Below are 14,885 nucleotides of genomic sequence, written 5' to 3' on the forward strand. Positions count from 1 at the left end.
TATTTATCTGTCTATTTATATATTTATATATTTATTTATTTATTTATTTGGAAGGCACAGGTGAGTGTGTGCGAGCGGGGATGGAGGGAGCGGACAGAGAGGGAGAGACTCCCAAGCAGACTCCTGGCCGAGCACGGAGCCCAACACAAGGCCTCACAACCTGGATCTCACCACCGAGAGATCAAGGCCTGAGATGACATCAAGGGGGGTGTCGCTTAACAGACTGAGCCACCCAGGCACTGCCTGCTGCTGGTGGCTTTAATATCACTCACAGGAAATGCACCCCAATCATGGGTATAAGGAGGATGTGGCAAAGGCGACTGCCCCTCCTACACACACACACACTCATCAGAGTCGTCCAGCCTTTCTTCGCTTTGTCTCCAGTCCAGCCCCGTTGTGCGGCCCCATCCATTTCGAATCCCAGGTGCCAGGATCTTAGTGCACCTGCTGCCGACTGTGCTGCACAGCTTCAGGTCACCTCCACTGTTTTTCCTTTTCCTTTTAAAAAATGATGTTCTTGTTTCTTGTCTCTGCTACTTCAATACGCTCGTTGATTTGCACCATAAGAAGTGTCTGTGAGCAATGTAAAAATGTATACATCACACACACACACGTGCACATACCTATAAGTGTGTGTGTGTGTCTACAATTAGCCTACTTTTTCCTCTTGGCCCATATGGCACAGTGGGGATAAGTTTTGGTTTGTTGAACTAACTTGACTGTCATCTGTTGCTAGTTGCTCAGGGCCTGCTTCTTTGCCCCCAAAGCAGGGTTGTGTTGTCGTTGCCGTTGTCTCGGAGTAGCTTTGCTCCGCCCTGCAGTAGTTCTGAAAGTCTGAGGGCTCGGAAATACTGGTTTCTAAAGAGCAGAGCTTTTCCTGTGATAGTATTTATAGGTCCCAGGCTCTCACATTGTAATTATCAACAAGCCCAGCCTCTCATTTGCTGGTCTCCTTGCTCCCAGTCTTGCTCTTCCCTTCGTACCAATCCATCCTGTGTAATCTGGTAGATAGAGCCCATCACCAATGTCACTGAGGAAATAAATGAATCACACTATGATGATTCTTCACCTCGACATGTTGAGTGAAAAAAGCCAGACACGACCGAGTACATACTGTATGATTCTATTTACATCATGTTTATAAAAAAAAAAAAAAAAAAAAAAAAAAAAAACTGTTTTGTTCGTTCTTGTATAATTAGGGGGGATAAGCTATATAAAGAAAATTTAAAAAAATACTGGTTAGCACTAATGGAGGAAATAGCACAATAGCACAGTTGAATGTGTTCAAGCATGAAGGTTGGGGGCAGGAAAGGCTATGTCATCTGTGGGACCAAATGCAAAGTGGGGTCCCTTGCTCAAAATTCGCAAGAATTTCAAGATGCAGCAGGAGAGGCACTAGATGCAAGCTAGGGGCCCAGCTCGGCGCCAGGCCTAGTGCCTCTGCTCAGTCCTGTTGTACCCCCGTGATGCCAGCCCTGGCTCAGGAACTGCTGGGGATCTGCCCTAATGCTTTATTTTGTTTTTCCCTTGGTAGGAGGAGAGTCACTCCTGCAGGAGTTTGTTGAGGAAAAAGCCAGATAACAAACATTTATAAGGTATGTACCTCTCCGTAAGTTTATGCCATTTTACAACTTTTAAAAACCGTGAAAAACAAAAACAAATGGGAACTGATCAGAGCACTTCCTGCTCCAAAACCTATAGGATGGTTTCCCGTGGATGAGAATGCCTGTGGCCGGATGCTTTCCCCTGTATCCTCATTGTTGCAGGCCCAGCTCACAGGCCAGCTCATCTATGAAACATCCTCAATTTCTTCCTTCAAAATTAACCATTTCCTTCCCTCTGCTCCCTTCACACTTTCTCCCTCTATTATAGCATTTAACTTCCCTGCCACAAGTTTGAGTTCTTTGAGATTATTATTATTTTTTTTTCTGATGGATGTGAAATCTTGGGGAAATGTTTCAATCTTACCTTCATATTTAGGACCCTACAAGGAATAAGGTAAGTGATTGTTGAATTTAATTAAAATTCCATCCAAAGATTGTCATAACCCATTAGGAAACCTAAAACACTTGAATTTCTCCACAACGCCACACCCTTAAACTCTGCAGTGATTCAGGTCAACAAAGGTGAAGGTTTTTCTGAAAAGTAAGATATGTTCCTTCACCAGGTGAAAATTTGAAATAGGTGCCAAGTGTTTAATGGTTATCATCGAACATTCTTCTATTTCACATCTGAGATGAATCTCCTAGCCGTCTTTTTTTTTTAAATACTGTTTTAACCTCATAAACTTAATATCATGAGGTACCTTAAATATAACAGACATCCTAGATATCATTTTCACCAGAAACACATTTTAAAACACCGCTGCCCATTATTTTCTTTGATATTTGTTGCTGTCGTTGTTCCTGGCATATTTTAGCTCTCACTAACACTTCGGGTTCTCTTGATAAACATGTGATTTGTCCATTTTCTTACAACAGACAGATGGGTGTGTTCTCTGGGTATTATTTGTAAAATGAAGAAAATGTTCCCCTTTACCAGCATCTGGGTAAGATTTGGCGTTCTGTGACAGATTTAAAATATAGACAGAAATAATCATCTCTCTTCCACATAAGGTGTCTCTGCAAGTAATTTTTCCTATTCTTTATTTCTTTCTTTTTTTCTATGTCAGCTTTGAAATCACAAATGAAGTATGGGTTCAGAAAAAAAAAAAAAAAACAAAACCACTATATAAAATGGTATTTGGACATTTCTTTTCATCATTCACTTTTATGGATGTTCTATCCAGATGGCCAGGTTACAAGTCTGCGATAACATAAAAGCCTTTTATATAGAAGTAAAACACTGATGAATAGACTTCTAAATGTATATACAACTAAGTATATTTTATTCATCTTTGCACATAATCTCATTGCACAAAGCTTAACCCAAGTGGATTATAACATTTGGCTGGCAAGCGTATGGTTACGGACTCAATGACATAGACATACTGTAAAAACACTCAATGAAAAGTGTCTACCATTTCTGCAGGATAATTCCCTTTAATTGACATAGAGATTTTTAAATGATCCCTTTTTTCACTCTGCCAAGTAAGCACACAAAAAAGAAAAAAATATCGACGTGTCATTTAGTCAATCGAGAGATGATAACAGAGATTGTGGAATTTCATTAAAGGATTATTTATGCCATGTTTACGCCATCCCTTTTACGGCATTTATCAACTAATGACCGGAGATCAATACCCACAAATGCAATAAGACATCTATTTTTAAAGGTTTTTTCGCTTAAATGTGTCATTCCTTAATAAACCCCAATGTACAACATGGGGTTTCTGGGCTTTCACTGCTTGGGGTTTTTCATTTGCTATTTCTTCTGGCCCGGGTGCTGTCCTTCCAGGTTTACCCACAATTGATTTCCTCTCATTCACTGAGATGTCACCTTTTCAGAGAAGCCATATCAAGCTCTACCTAAGTTAACTGTGTTCCCTTCTCCCCGAATCACGTAGCCAGGAGTTAATAATCCAAAGGGCATGTCAGTCCATTTAAGCTGCTATAACAAAGTACTACAGACTGAGTGGTTTCTAAACAACAGAAATTTATCTCTCCTAGTCTGGAGGCTAGAAATCCATCAGGGTTGCCAGCTATAGACTTCTGATTTCTCTCTGTATCCTCATATGGCAGCATCAGCTAGGGAGCTTGGTGGGGGGGGGGGGTCTCTTTAAAAATGCACTAATCCCATTCATGAGGGCTCCACCTTCATGACCTAAGTACCTCCTAAAGGTCTTACTTCCCAATACCATCCCATTGGACATTAGGATTTCAACACATGATTTCTGGGTGGAAACAAACATTCAGACCATAGCAAGGCATGTCTACAGGCCAAATCTGACCCTCCCCTTGATTTTGTATAGCTCCCCAAACTGACCCTTTTTCCTTATACTTAAATAAATTCTACTTCATGATATATGAAAGCTATAAGAAATCCACATTTTGGGGTCTATAAATAAAGTTTTATTGGAACACAGCCAAGCTGTTCATATATATAAGGTATATGGCTATGTTTAGGCTACAAGAACGGAGTAGAATAGATGCCACAGAAACCCTATAGCCCACCCACAGTCTATGTGGCTCTTCCCAGGAAAAGTTTGTCACCTACCGAGGTAGGCTAGTTCAGCACCCAGCTTGTTTCACTGTACTTAGTCAATCCGTAATTATGTTTTATTTATTAATTCACTCGTTTACCAATAAGCCTAATGAGGACAAAGGTCTGTCTCCATTATGCCCAGTTCAGTAAGCAAGTAGATATGCTAAGAGAAGTGTAATAAATATTTGTTGAATGACTATAAAATACAGGGGACTACAGCCTCTAGGATGAAGCACCTTGCCTTATTTTCCGTATTGCTCTATCCAGCTGAAGCAGAAGGGCAGGACCCATTTCTTACTATAATGGAGAGCTGCCATTAATATTATTTTTAAAGCAACACAAAGGCATGCTCATAGAACGAGAACAGCGCTATTTATGGTCATTAAGGTTTACCTTGAGTTCCCTAATTTCTGGACGGCTTTCCAGAGTATGATACATGCTAGGCCCATACTAGGCCCATATAGAACTTGGGTGATTCTACTGTGGTTTCACTTGTGGATCAGATGCGAGCTCCCGGAGAAGAGCAGAGATCCTCCCAGCTTCCATGTCCAAGAAGATCCTTTCCCACCACCAGTACCTTTCACTGGATACACCCTTTTGCTCACTTGGAGGCCTGACTCCCACACCTTCTCTGTTATTTGGAGCTCATCTGTTTCCTAGCAATGTCAGAGGTCGTGAGTTCTTAAGCATTAGCAACTTAACCTTAGAAAGTAGCTACAATCAGTAGTACAGATATGTGCCTTTTAACTCGGATTAAGATTCAGGAGATTTCCAACACAGATCTAAGTTCCCAGAGCCCTTTTTTTCCAACTTTAAGTGAGGGTGAGATTGTCCCACATGCTAATGAGAGTGTGCTCAGATGCCTTTGCACACTCAAGCTGCACACTGCCTGTCCTTTATTAAGCTGGAGAATCTAGAGAATCGAGTAACCTTGATGCCAAGGAAACCTTGCTATTCAGGAATCATAAAATAGTGTCAGCATCACAGTCGGGACTCACTATTTTGGGAAGTAATTCCATGAAGAGAAAAAGTTATACTCTCATTTAAATAATGGCATGAATATGGAATTGATCCTGCTCCTGTGAGATCTGGCTAATGGGTTGGACTCTGGTTTGGAGCTGTGTTGGGGAGCAGGTCATGCTAAAGGAAGGCTAGAGCCTAATATACCTAAGTAATTTATTTATATTCACTTAAAATTATGGAATATTTAGCTGGCCTACCTGGTGCTGTTAGGTGACTCATTGTCTATGGTTTAATAAAATGTATGCCCTATGGCCTCTACCGAGCTTCGCTGCTGCATATTCATAGAACCATGCATTGTTTTGTCCGTGCATAGCAGCATTTTAATGCAAAGAGCATGTTTATCTCTAGTGTTCAGTGGGGAAGCAGTGGGGGAAGGCTCACGGACGGCCTCTCCAAAAAGGTGACTGGCTATAAATTTGAATAATTCTTAGGACCCCTAAAGTGAATTTCATGTATGCATGTAATAGAAACCAGACCATCCCAAATATATTCTCCCAGTTTCATAAAAGAAAATCTGGCCAGTCATCTTAGAATGATGGATCACTGAGAAAAAAAAAAAAAATATTTGATTTGTTTATATATATATATATTCCATAGCCTTAGAATTTTATGACCTAAAACCCATAAGAAAGACATGAATGTGTACTCAGGGATAGAATGACTTCAGTACCGTTACTTCAGATGTTCAATCTTCAGCTAAATGTACAATTTTGAGGTGTACAATACTGAGAAGTCTGGGTTTGATTTTGGGGAGGGACAGAGGGTTGGCAACCCTATACACTGTAACTTCCCCTTGAGCAGTCGGTACCTTTCCTCCTTGTGGACAGTGTGAATCACGTTTCCCCTTTTCCTTTGGCCTAAAGGAGATAAATTCAAAACTCCACTTTAACGCTGAATTGTTAAATTTGTTTAAAACCTGAGAGGCCGGGGGATCCCTGGGTGGCTCAGCGGTTTGGCGCCTGCCTTTGGCCGAGGGCGTCACCTTGGAGTCCCGGGATCGAGTCCCACATCGGGCTCCCTGCATGGAGCCTGTTTCTCCCTCTACCTGTGTCTCTGTGTCTCTCATGAATAAATAAATAAAATCTTAAAAAAAAAAAAAAAACAAAACTTGAGAGGCCATCTCTCTGGGCTCTGACTTTTCCGCTTGAATATCCTGTAGAGTGAGCTGAGCCCATCACTCTGCCTTACTAGGCCTCAGCTTTATCCTTCAGTAAAATGACAGCATCAGGAAACATGAGTGGTTTTCACATCATTTAGGAGGCGCGTCCCAATGGCCTCCTGCCAAGGGAGAAGCTTTGGGATTGAGGATGGACGTCAGCTTCTTCCTCTCCAGTTCGAAAGCAACAATGCCACATTAGCAAGCTTACACTCTACGAGAAGACTTTCTTGGAACAAAGACACTACTAGAATTTGAGAACCCTTGTGCCCCCTAATTTTCGAGGCCCCTTTCAGCTTGAAACACGTTTAGACTGGGCCTGGAAGTCAAAAGACTGGAATTGTAGTTCAGGGTCTTCCACTAACTTCCTGCGTCATTTAGGCCAGTCACCCTTCCTCGCTGGGCCTGCATGCTTCTCATCTAGAGACTGAGGGAATTAAATGCAGTGATTTTGAAGGTTGCTTCTGCTTTCAGATGCTTTATCTCCTCTCTCTTATCTGATGTCCCAACATGGCTGCTCCTGTAGAAAGGGGTCTCGGGTAGAGGGATGAGTGGGACAGGAACAGAGGGGGACTGCACAGTCCCCTTGATTGTTTTTTTTTTTTTTTTTTTCTGTTACCTTGTATTATTGCTGGATCCCTCTCAAGAGAACTAAATAAAGGAGAGGAGAAGTAGGGGATTAGGTGAGCAGAGACCTAACGCTGAACTATGGCATCATGGTGAAACTTGTTTTATTTGCTCAGCGGAAGATTCATGAAAATGACCTGTGAGTTTCTGATAGAGGACTGAGTCAAACCAGGATTACCTCACAACATTGTAATCGTGCTTGTTTATGGGCAAACTGACTGCTGACCCTGACAGAACACGTTGAGGGCCTTCCTCCCTGCCAGCTTCCGCTGTGGTAATGCTTGCTCATGCTTTCCCGAACCGTCCTGGGTTTCTGTCCCACACCACTCCGGGTGTCACAGGGAGTGGGCAGGGCAGTTTCACCTGAGCTCTCTGCAGGCATTTCCTTTAATGAGCTTCATACATTGTACCTTGGGGCAACAGTCTCACAAGTTATGACTTGGTATCAAAAGGTTACATCACGTTGTAGGCATCCCTTCCCTCACTTGCCCCTCCATCAGCACAGGAAGGAGGGGAAATATTTTGGCCCCAAAGTAGGGTAGGACTTACGAGGGAAAAGCTACTGCCTCCAGGATCTCAAGAGAGCCATAGGGGTGCCCTGGCTCAGGGAAGGGAGGAGGGCCTTCAACGGCTGCTCTTAATTGGTTATCACCTGGTCTGCTCACATGCCCGTACCCACTGGCTTTTGGGGTTAGATTTCAGAGCCTCAGAGGTTCTTTCCAAAAGGTGTCTAACCCTGACTTTCTTCAATCACTTCCTGTTTGCACTAGGATCTGTCCCTAAAAGGTTTTTTTTTTTTCCTTTAAGAAGAGTTAGCTTTAGTTACATTTTCTCTCTCTCCCCTTTCGCACCTTCTGTGCTTCTTCTTTCGCCTGTGACTTTGACCTCCATTCCCTTGTCACCTAGGATGTATCGGATCTCACCACTCTTCTGTTAGTTCTGTGATTATAAAAGAGAATCCCTTACGCAATATTGATGGAAGTTGGACTGCTACCGTCAGATTCATCCCACAGCAAATGGGGAGGGGATGCTTGTCATAAGCTTCAGGTATTTACAGGCTGGACAGTAATATAGAGGTGACCACTGGAAGAGAATTACAAGTTCAGCAGAGCCTGTCAACACTAATCACCAAGTCAAAGAAATAGAAGAATTTCTTACCCTTTTACACAGGTACAGGCTCTGGATGATCATGTTAAGCCTTTGTGATATTTTCTTTCCTTCCGGATTGTTCTTGAAGATGTTAATTTAACCTAGTTGTTCAACCAAGTTCAACCTAGTTATTTAAAATGCTCATTGAACCTGGCTTTAATTTAAAAAGAGGAAATTATCAGATTGATTTACTTGAAAACCCTTACTGCATTAAGATTAGCTTGGGATATGCACGGCTTATTAAAACATTCTCAAAAAAAATAAAAAAAAATAAAACATTCTCGATGTAGATATTACATTACTTTATGGCATCAGTTTGACCTGTAGTATTTCTAGATCATCCTAAGGATAAATTCGGAAGTTAGAGAGTTTTACCATGTGAAGCAATTATAAAGAATCAAGTCTGCTTTAATTTGGTTTTAATTTAGGGGCAAGTTTTTATTGAAAAAGTCGAATTTGGAAGAAATGTTAACACTGTAAAGAAGCAGCAGTACGAAGGAAAACCTGATCCAGAAAGCACCAAGAAACTTTGTGCTTTTATTTGCAAAATATTTTACCTTGACTATTTATACAAAGATGCTATAATCTGCTGCAATACTCTAACCCATGCATATTCAGTTTGAAAATCATTGAAGCCATTATTTCGAAATGCTAGTCATTGTATTTTCCTATTAGCTTATAAGCACGGTGCCCTAAACTTTCCTTATTAGAATATCTTTGTCCATAGTAGACCAATTGGCATTAAGCGATCCTGCTTCAGCTAGCAGGTGAGCCAGAGAACAGTTTCTAGTAGTACTTCCAAATAGTATGTTCCAGATTGAAAGGCAAAGCTCACTTAGATAACAAACATGGAAGACAGTTCTGAGAAGACAAGACGGTAAATGGTTCCTCACGCTAATATAATACTATACCACTCAGCCAATCCTATGATGCACTCAATAAAAATCTATGAAGCAAGTGTTGACCAATGCATGAATTGGCTCATTGAGACTAGTGAGCCCTATGGATCCTTGAATCATTAAATTCTGCCCACAATAGTTCCCTTTTTACTAATCTGTCTCTCCAATAGATCAGCTCCTCTGTCTCCCTAATCCATGTTATCACCAGTTACTTTCCTAACCAGGCTTCCCCCCTACCATTTCTCTAACCTCTTCTTATTTTCATCCCTCTCTAGATTTGCCCACCAGGCCCAATTCTTACCTCCTGAGATTTTTATTATAACTATAAGGTAAGGGGGTGGGGAGGCAGGTAAATGGGCAAAAAAAAAACTGGGAGATACATCATGAAAAAGGTAGAAGGACAATTTTTAAACAGGCTCTTTTTTTTTTTTCTACTTTGGTAGAACCAACAAAGTCTGGTCAGGGCTCTTGTTTATAGGAAAATTTCCCTAAATTAATTTTTTTCTGCAATAATTTTGGAATTCAAATGAGATTGAAGCACTTTTCTAGATGAGATCAAGACAAACCAACTAAAACATGATCATCTCAGTTATGGAAATAGAGTTCAGGATAGAAATTCCCTTCTGGGGGTGGGGTTGCTTGGGAGAGGCTTGAAATTTTCTGAGGGCTGGATGTGTCCTTTGTCTTCATCTGGATGATGGTTATATGGGCATATACATATGTAAAATCCACCAAACTATACATAGAAAACCAGGTGCTTTGCCATAAAAAAGCTCTATCAAAATAAAAAAAAATAATTGTGGAATATAATTGATGTAAAATGAGCTTTGAAACAGAATCCTAACCAATTGTGACAGCCTTTTGAAAGAGCAATTATTGGTATAGTAATGACATCAGTAACTGAGAAATGTATGCCCTACAATCTTGGAAAAACACTCCGAGGTCCATAATGTTGTAGAGCATGTCCCCGGCAATTTCTAAGATGGATTGATGGTCTCTGAGGGACCCTGATAACCAGAAGTAGAAAAAAGAGAGGCAGTCTCTGAGCTCTGTTCAGAGAACTTTTTTTTTTTTTTTTAATTGTACACTCAACATTTTACCTCTTTATTGTTTCTTTTTTTTAAAGATTTTATTTATTTATTTGAGAGAGAGTGTATGCTCGGGGGCGTGGGCACACATAAGAGAAAGAAAAAGAGAGAGAGCAAGAGCAGGTGAGAGACAGAGGGAGAAGCAGACTCCCTGCCGAGCAGGGCTTGATTCCTAGACTCTGGGATCATGACCTGAGCGGAAGGCAGTCACTTAACTGACTGAGCCACCCAGGGGCCCTTAGCCCTTTATTCTAAACTAATAAGTTACTTTCCTAGTAGATATGTCTCTTTTGGGTCTGAATGGCTCTATGCACAGATTTTTCTGAGTCTGTTTCTCACTTCATGAAGCACACTTCAAAGATTTGGCTTAACTGGGATACTATATTTCCTGGACCCATAATGGCTCCACCAACCTGAGGGTTCCGTTGTCCTACTAGTCTTCCTACCTTAAATGCTTCAGGTAGAAATCCTCCAGCTGAGGATTTGGGAAGAATCGAGAGGGGAAGCCCATGATATGGAATGTCTTATCTTTTAACCTTATAAGGGGCAGAAAAAGACAAAACTAATTAAATTGGCGTTAAAAAATGCAACTCTCTAAATTCACCTTTTTCCTTTGTAAAGCAATATTGCTAAAGACACTAACATGTTTCCAAACACTTACTGTACAACAGTTGGTAGGTTGGTGTTGCCCATTAAAAGGAATATATAGAAAAGCATCTGGAAACATGTAAAGATGGACTTCATTTCGACGTGTTTAAAATGCAATGGTTACCAGATGTCAGTTTTAAGGGAATTTTGAAAATAGCGTCTTTAACCTGACTGTGAGTTCAGTCAATATTTTCTTTTCTAAAATTTCTTCTGACCAATTTTCTGTAATTATTTCGTTTATGGAATTAATGGAGAAATTACATTTTGAGCACAAATACAGTGCCAAAAATAATACAAGACTTCCTACAACAAAACAAAGCAAAAATAAAGAAATAAATATAAAATAATAAAATAAAATAAAATAAAATAAAATAATAAAATAAAATAAAATAAAATAATAAAATAAAATAAGAAGCCTCCAATAGGAGGTCTCAGGAAATGATTTAAAGTAAGGATCTACATCTATTCCAAATCCCAGCAGAATCAGACCTACAGAGAGAAAGAGAGCTGAGAGTGCCCAAGATCCTTCTGCTGAAACATCCCTGTATCGTAATCTATTCAGTTGGTAAGATCAATGCAAAATTGCATTCTCTCCTGCTGACATGTTTTGTTTATTGCCAGACATGCTTTTTATTAGCAATGACAATATTTTAGATCTCTTCCATCTCTGTCTCATAAAATGGCCCCATTTCATTCATTTTGTCGGCCAGTACTGACCTGTAGCATTTTTAAGAAAATGTCAAAAGTGTTCTAGTCATTTACTTCCTAGGAAATAGTTTATATATAGATACTCCTTCCACATTTGCTGACTGGCTGAAAGGGAAATTCATTTCTGAATGATATGCTGACATGCCCAGGAAATGGAAAACACTCAGCCATACGTGGTCTAGGCAGTCATTTATGTGTAAGGAGGTGATAGAGATTTGAGGGTATAATTCTCTCAGATTTCATGGCCTCTCGAGAAGGCCATATGCCACAATCGTGAAAAACAGATACTTGTCATTTAAACTGTCTTCTTTGCTATTCTTTTTTGGGGAAAAAAAATAATTCTGAAAAAGTGTATGAGAAACTAATAACAACTGGGCCAAAAGAAAATCATTAATATTTTATAACTTGCGTCTCAAATGTAAAGAGGAAACAAAAGTTATCATAAAACATTCTGAGTTATATCAATAACTCAGCTAAAGTGTAATAATGCAGAGAGCTTTGCGATCATGCAAGAGCACGGAATTACATATGAGACCGAAAAAATGGGAAGAGAACCCTTCAATGCTGTCTTTAATGACAGAAAAACCAGAGCTCGGGTAAAACCGAAATAAAAGGATCTGCTCCTTTTTAACTATGTGGCCGCTTTAGGTCTCCTAAAATTCACCAATGACATCACAGGGCAAACACAGGCTAGTCTGGCGCAGAGGCTTTCTCTTACTTCTAGACTGTGATTTGGGGTGAGGGGTCTCTTCTGGCTTCCCCTCTCATCAGTCTAGGGAACTGACTGTATTTTGCAAGCGTTTACCGGGCTGGGGTTTTGTGGACCCCAGGACCATGGAACGGGAACTCCTAGAAAGGAAGTCAAAACAGTTTGAGCCACAAGCATAAGGAGCTTACAGATAAGGCAAAGAGCCCAGGTGCAGAGTTAGAAACCTGCCTCTTGTAACCTCCTTGTAATTAAGGTTTGGGGGAAGCCTCCGAAATATCTGGTGGGCACTCATTTTGAGGTGCATAGGCTGTTCCGTATCAAAGAGGAGGAAGACACCGTGCAGCTCTTAGCAGCACACTCCCACTGAAGTTACTAACAGAACTGTGTCGAAAGAAGGTTGTGAAATCATGGGACTAACACTCATGGAAATAACAAGATGAGAGCCAATCTTGCTATTCCCAGTGCTTTTTTTTTTTTTTTTTTTTTTTTAAACAGAACAACAACATTTTTGTGTGTGTCCAAACAGTCCAGGCTGGGGGTGGGGGGGAATCTAGAAGTATGCAGAGTGAATCTACCATATTTCAGTTGGGGGGACTGATTTTGAGACTTCAAGGACAGGCAAGTGTGGTTGAGTTGTTCCACCCCAAACTTCCCAGTGGGATAATGAAACCGAGTCAACAGCTTCTTATAAACAGGCATTTCACTCTACAGGAATGTTTTCAAGGAAGTTGACTACCTCGAACAAATTCTTAGTCAAGACGCTTCAATAACTTGTTAAAGAACTTTCCGTCTTTCAACAACATTTCATTTCTCGACACAGGATCCTTGAAAGAATGCTGTGTTGCTGGCAAGATCTCATTGTTCTCCTACAAACATTCGTATTTATATTTATGGATGACTTATATGTTGTATTTACATAATAAACACTACATTTGCATGATATTTACATAAAATATCTTTATATATCATGTCAACATATATAATATACATAGCATAGCTGTGATTTTAAAAAACTTATGCCTCCAGCGTTCCACAGAGACTGGAGCTGAAAACTCAGAAGGTTGAAGCGACTTGGGAAAGCCTTTTGATGAAAGTTTCTTAGGTTCTCCTTTGGAATTGAGCTCACTATCTCCTAGCTAGCAGGATATTTCAGCTGGAATCTTCTTTGCCATATTTCTAAGATGAGACAGAAAGCTATCTGTCTGATAGGAGTTGGTTCATAGGAATTGAAGACCATACCAAATAAATACTGTGAAAACAGGTATGGTGTTCTGGTTCAGGAAATTAAAAAAATAATAATACATTCATTGATTAAACCCAGAGCAATGGGGCTTCACCTACTGTGCTCCGTGGTTTGTTACTCTGAACCAGGGTGTGGCCAGATAGTCTTGCCAATGAAAAGTCAACATCTGACCAACGTTTTGGCTCAATGCCTCAGTATGTTAGCATGAGTCCCACTTCGGGAAAGGAGCATGACAGAAGAGAGGCTGCTGAAAACATTCCCTCCAGCTCCTTTCCTTTATCTACTTCAGGCTTCCCTCTGTTCCACTCCTTAATTATCAATTTGGGCTTACCAACTACATGCCCTTACTTCCTCTGGACATGTTTTTGTCATTGATTTTCAAATACGACTACTGATAAAAATGGTAAAGAAGCTAATCTCTTGAATGTAAAAGCCCTGGCTGAAACTGGAAACAATCAACAGAAAAGGAAGAAAGCAGATGAACTGAGTAATTACTCATATCCTGTGGTTAGAAAGTTACACACAACTAGTGGAAATGGCAGCACCGTATCAATACATATTGCAGCATCACAGTGTGTGTCTTGAGGGCGTCAAGGTGCATAGTAAGGTGACCTTTTCGGATTGGTGTGGACAAATGAGATGTAATACACATCCTAGCTCCCATTGGGTTTGATGAGAACTACTCATATTATTTGTGCTCAATGTCTACCATCTTTTCTGGGCACTTCTTTAACTGCTTTGCGTGTTTCCTGGACTGAAGTAAAGTCGATTAAACACTAAAATAGGCCATGTTGCCTGGAGGAAAGAGCCTGGGGGTGATAACTTTAGGAGCCAGATTCCTGTAGTCTTGACTTTGCAGCCGACCAACTTGGGCAAGTTACAACCTCTCAGTATCTCATTTCCTTCATCAGTCAAATGAGGATAATATTGCCTACCCTGCCCACTTGCCTCACAGGGTGATGATGAAAATCAAGAGAGATAATAGATATGAAAAGATCTTGAAGTTAAAAGTGCAGTGTAAATGCAAGTGATTATTATGAAAAAGAAACAAAAAAAAAAAAGGCTGCTGTAGGCAACTCAGCTGGAAAAACTGTAGGCTGGTAAAGGTGCAAGGAAACCAAGACATCGAGTCTAGCCCCCTAATTTTGCAAACGGAAAAACCTTGACCCAAAGAGTAGTGAAATACACAGATAATTTCCATAATTTTATGTAATACAAATAATAATTAGACTGTTCTGGACCAGACAATGTGCTAAATGCTTTATATCCATTATCTCATTTAATTTTTTCAGTGTCCCCATTAGTTAGGTGTGAGGCTCAGGTAACAACGCACCTCCTCAAGGTCACGTTATTAGTAACTGGTAGGGCCTTGATTCCAAGTTTCTGATGCCAAAGCCAATGCCCTTAACCAACTTGCCATGTTGTTTTATACTTGTGAACTTTTTCTTCCAGAGTGGCTAATAAGCATTGAAAAGGAACTTCTCTCAAGAGA

Source organism: Canis aureus, chromosome 22 (genome assembly GCF_053574225.1).
Source record: "Canis aureus isolate CA01 chromosome 22, VMU_Caureus_v.1.0, whole genome shotgun sequence".
In the NCBI taxonomy this organism is placed as follows: domain Eukaryota; kingdom Metazoa; phylum Chordata; class Mammalia; order Carnivora; family Canidae; genus Canis; species Canis aureus.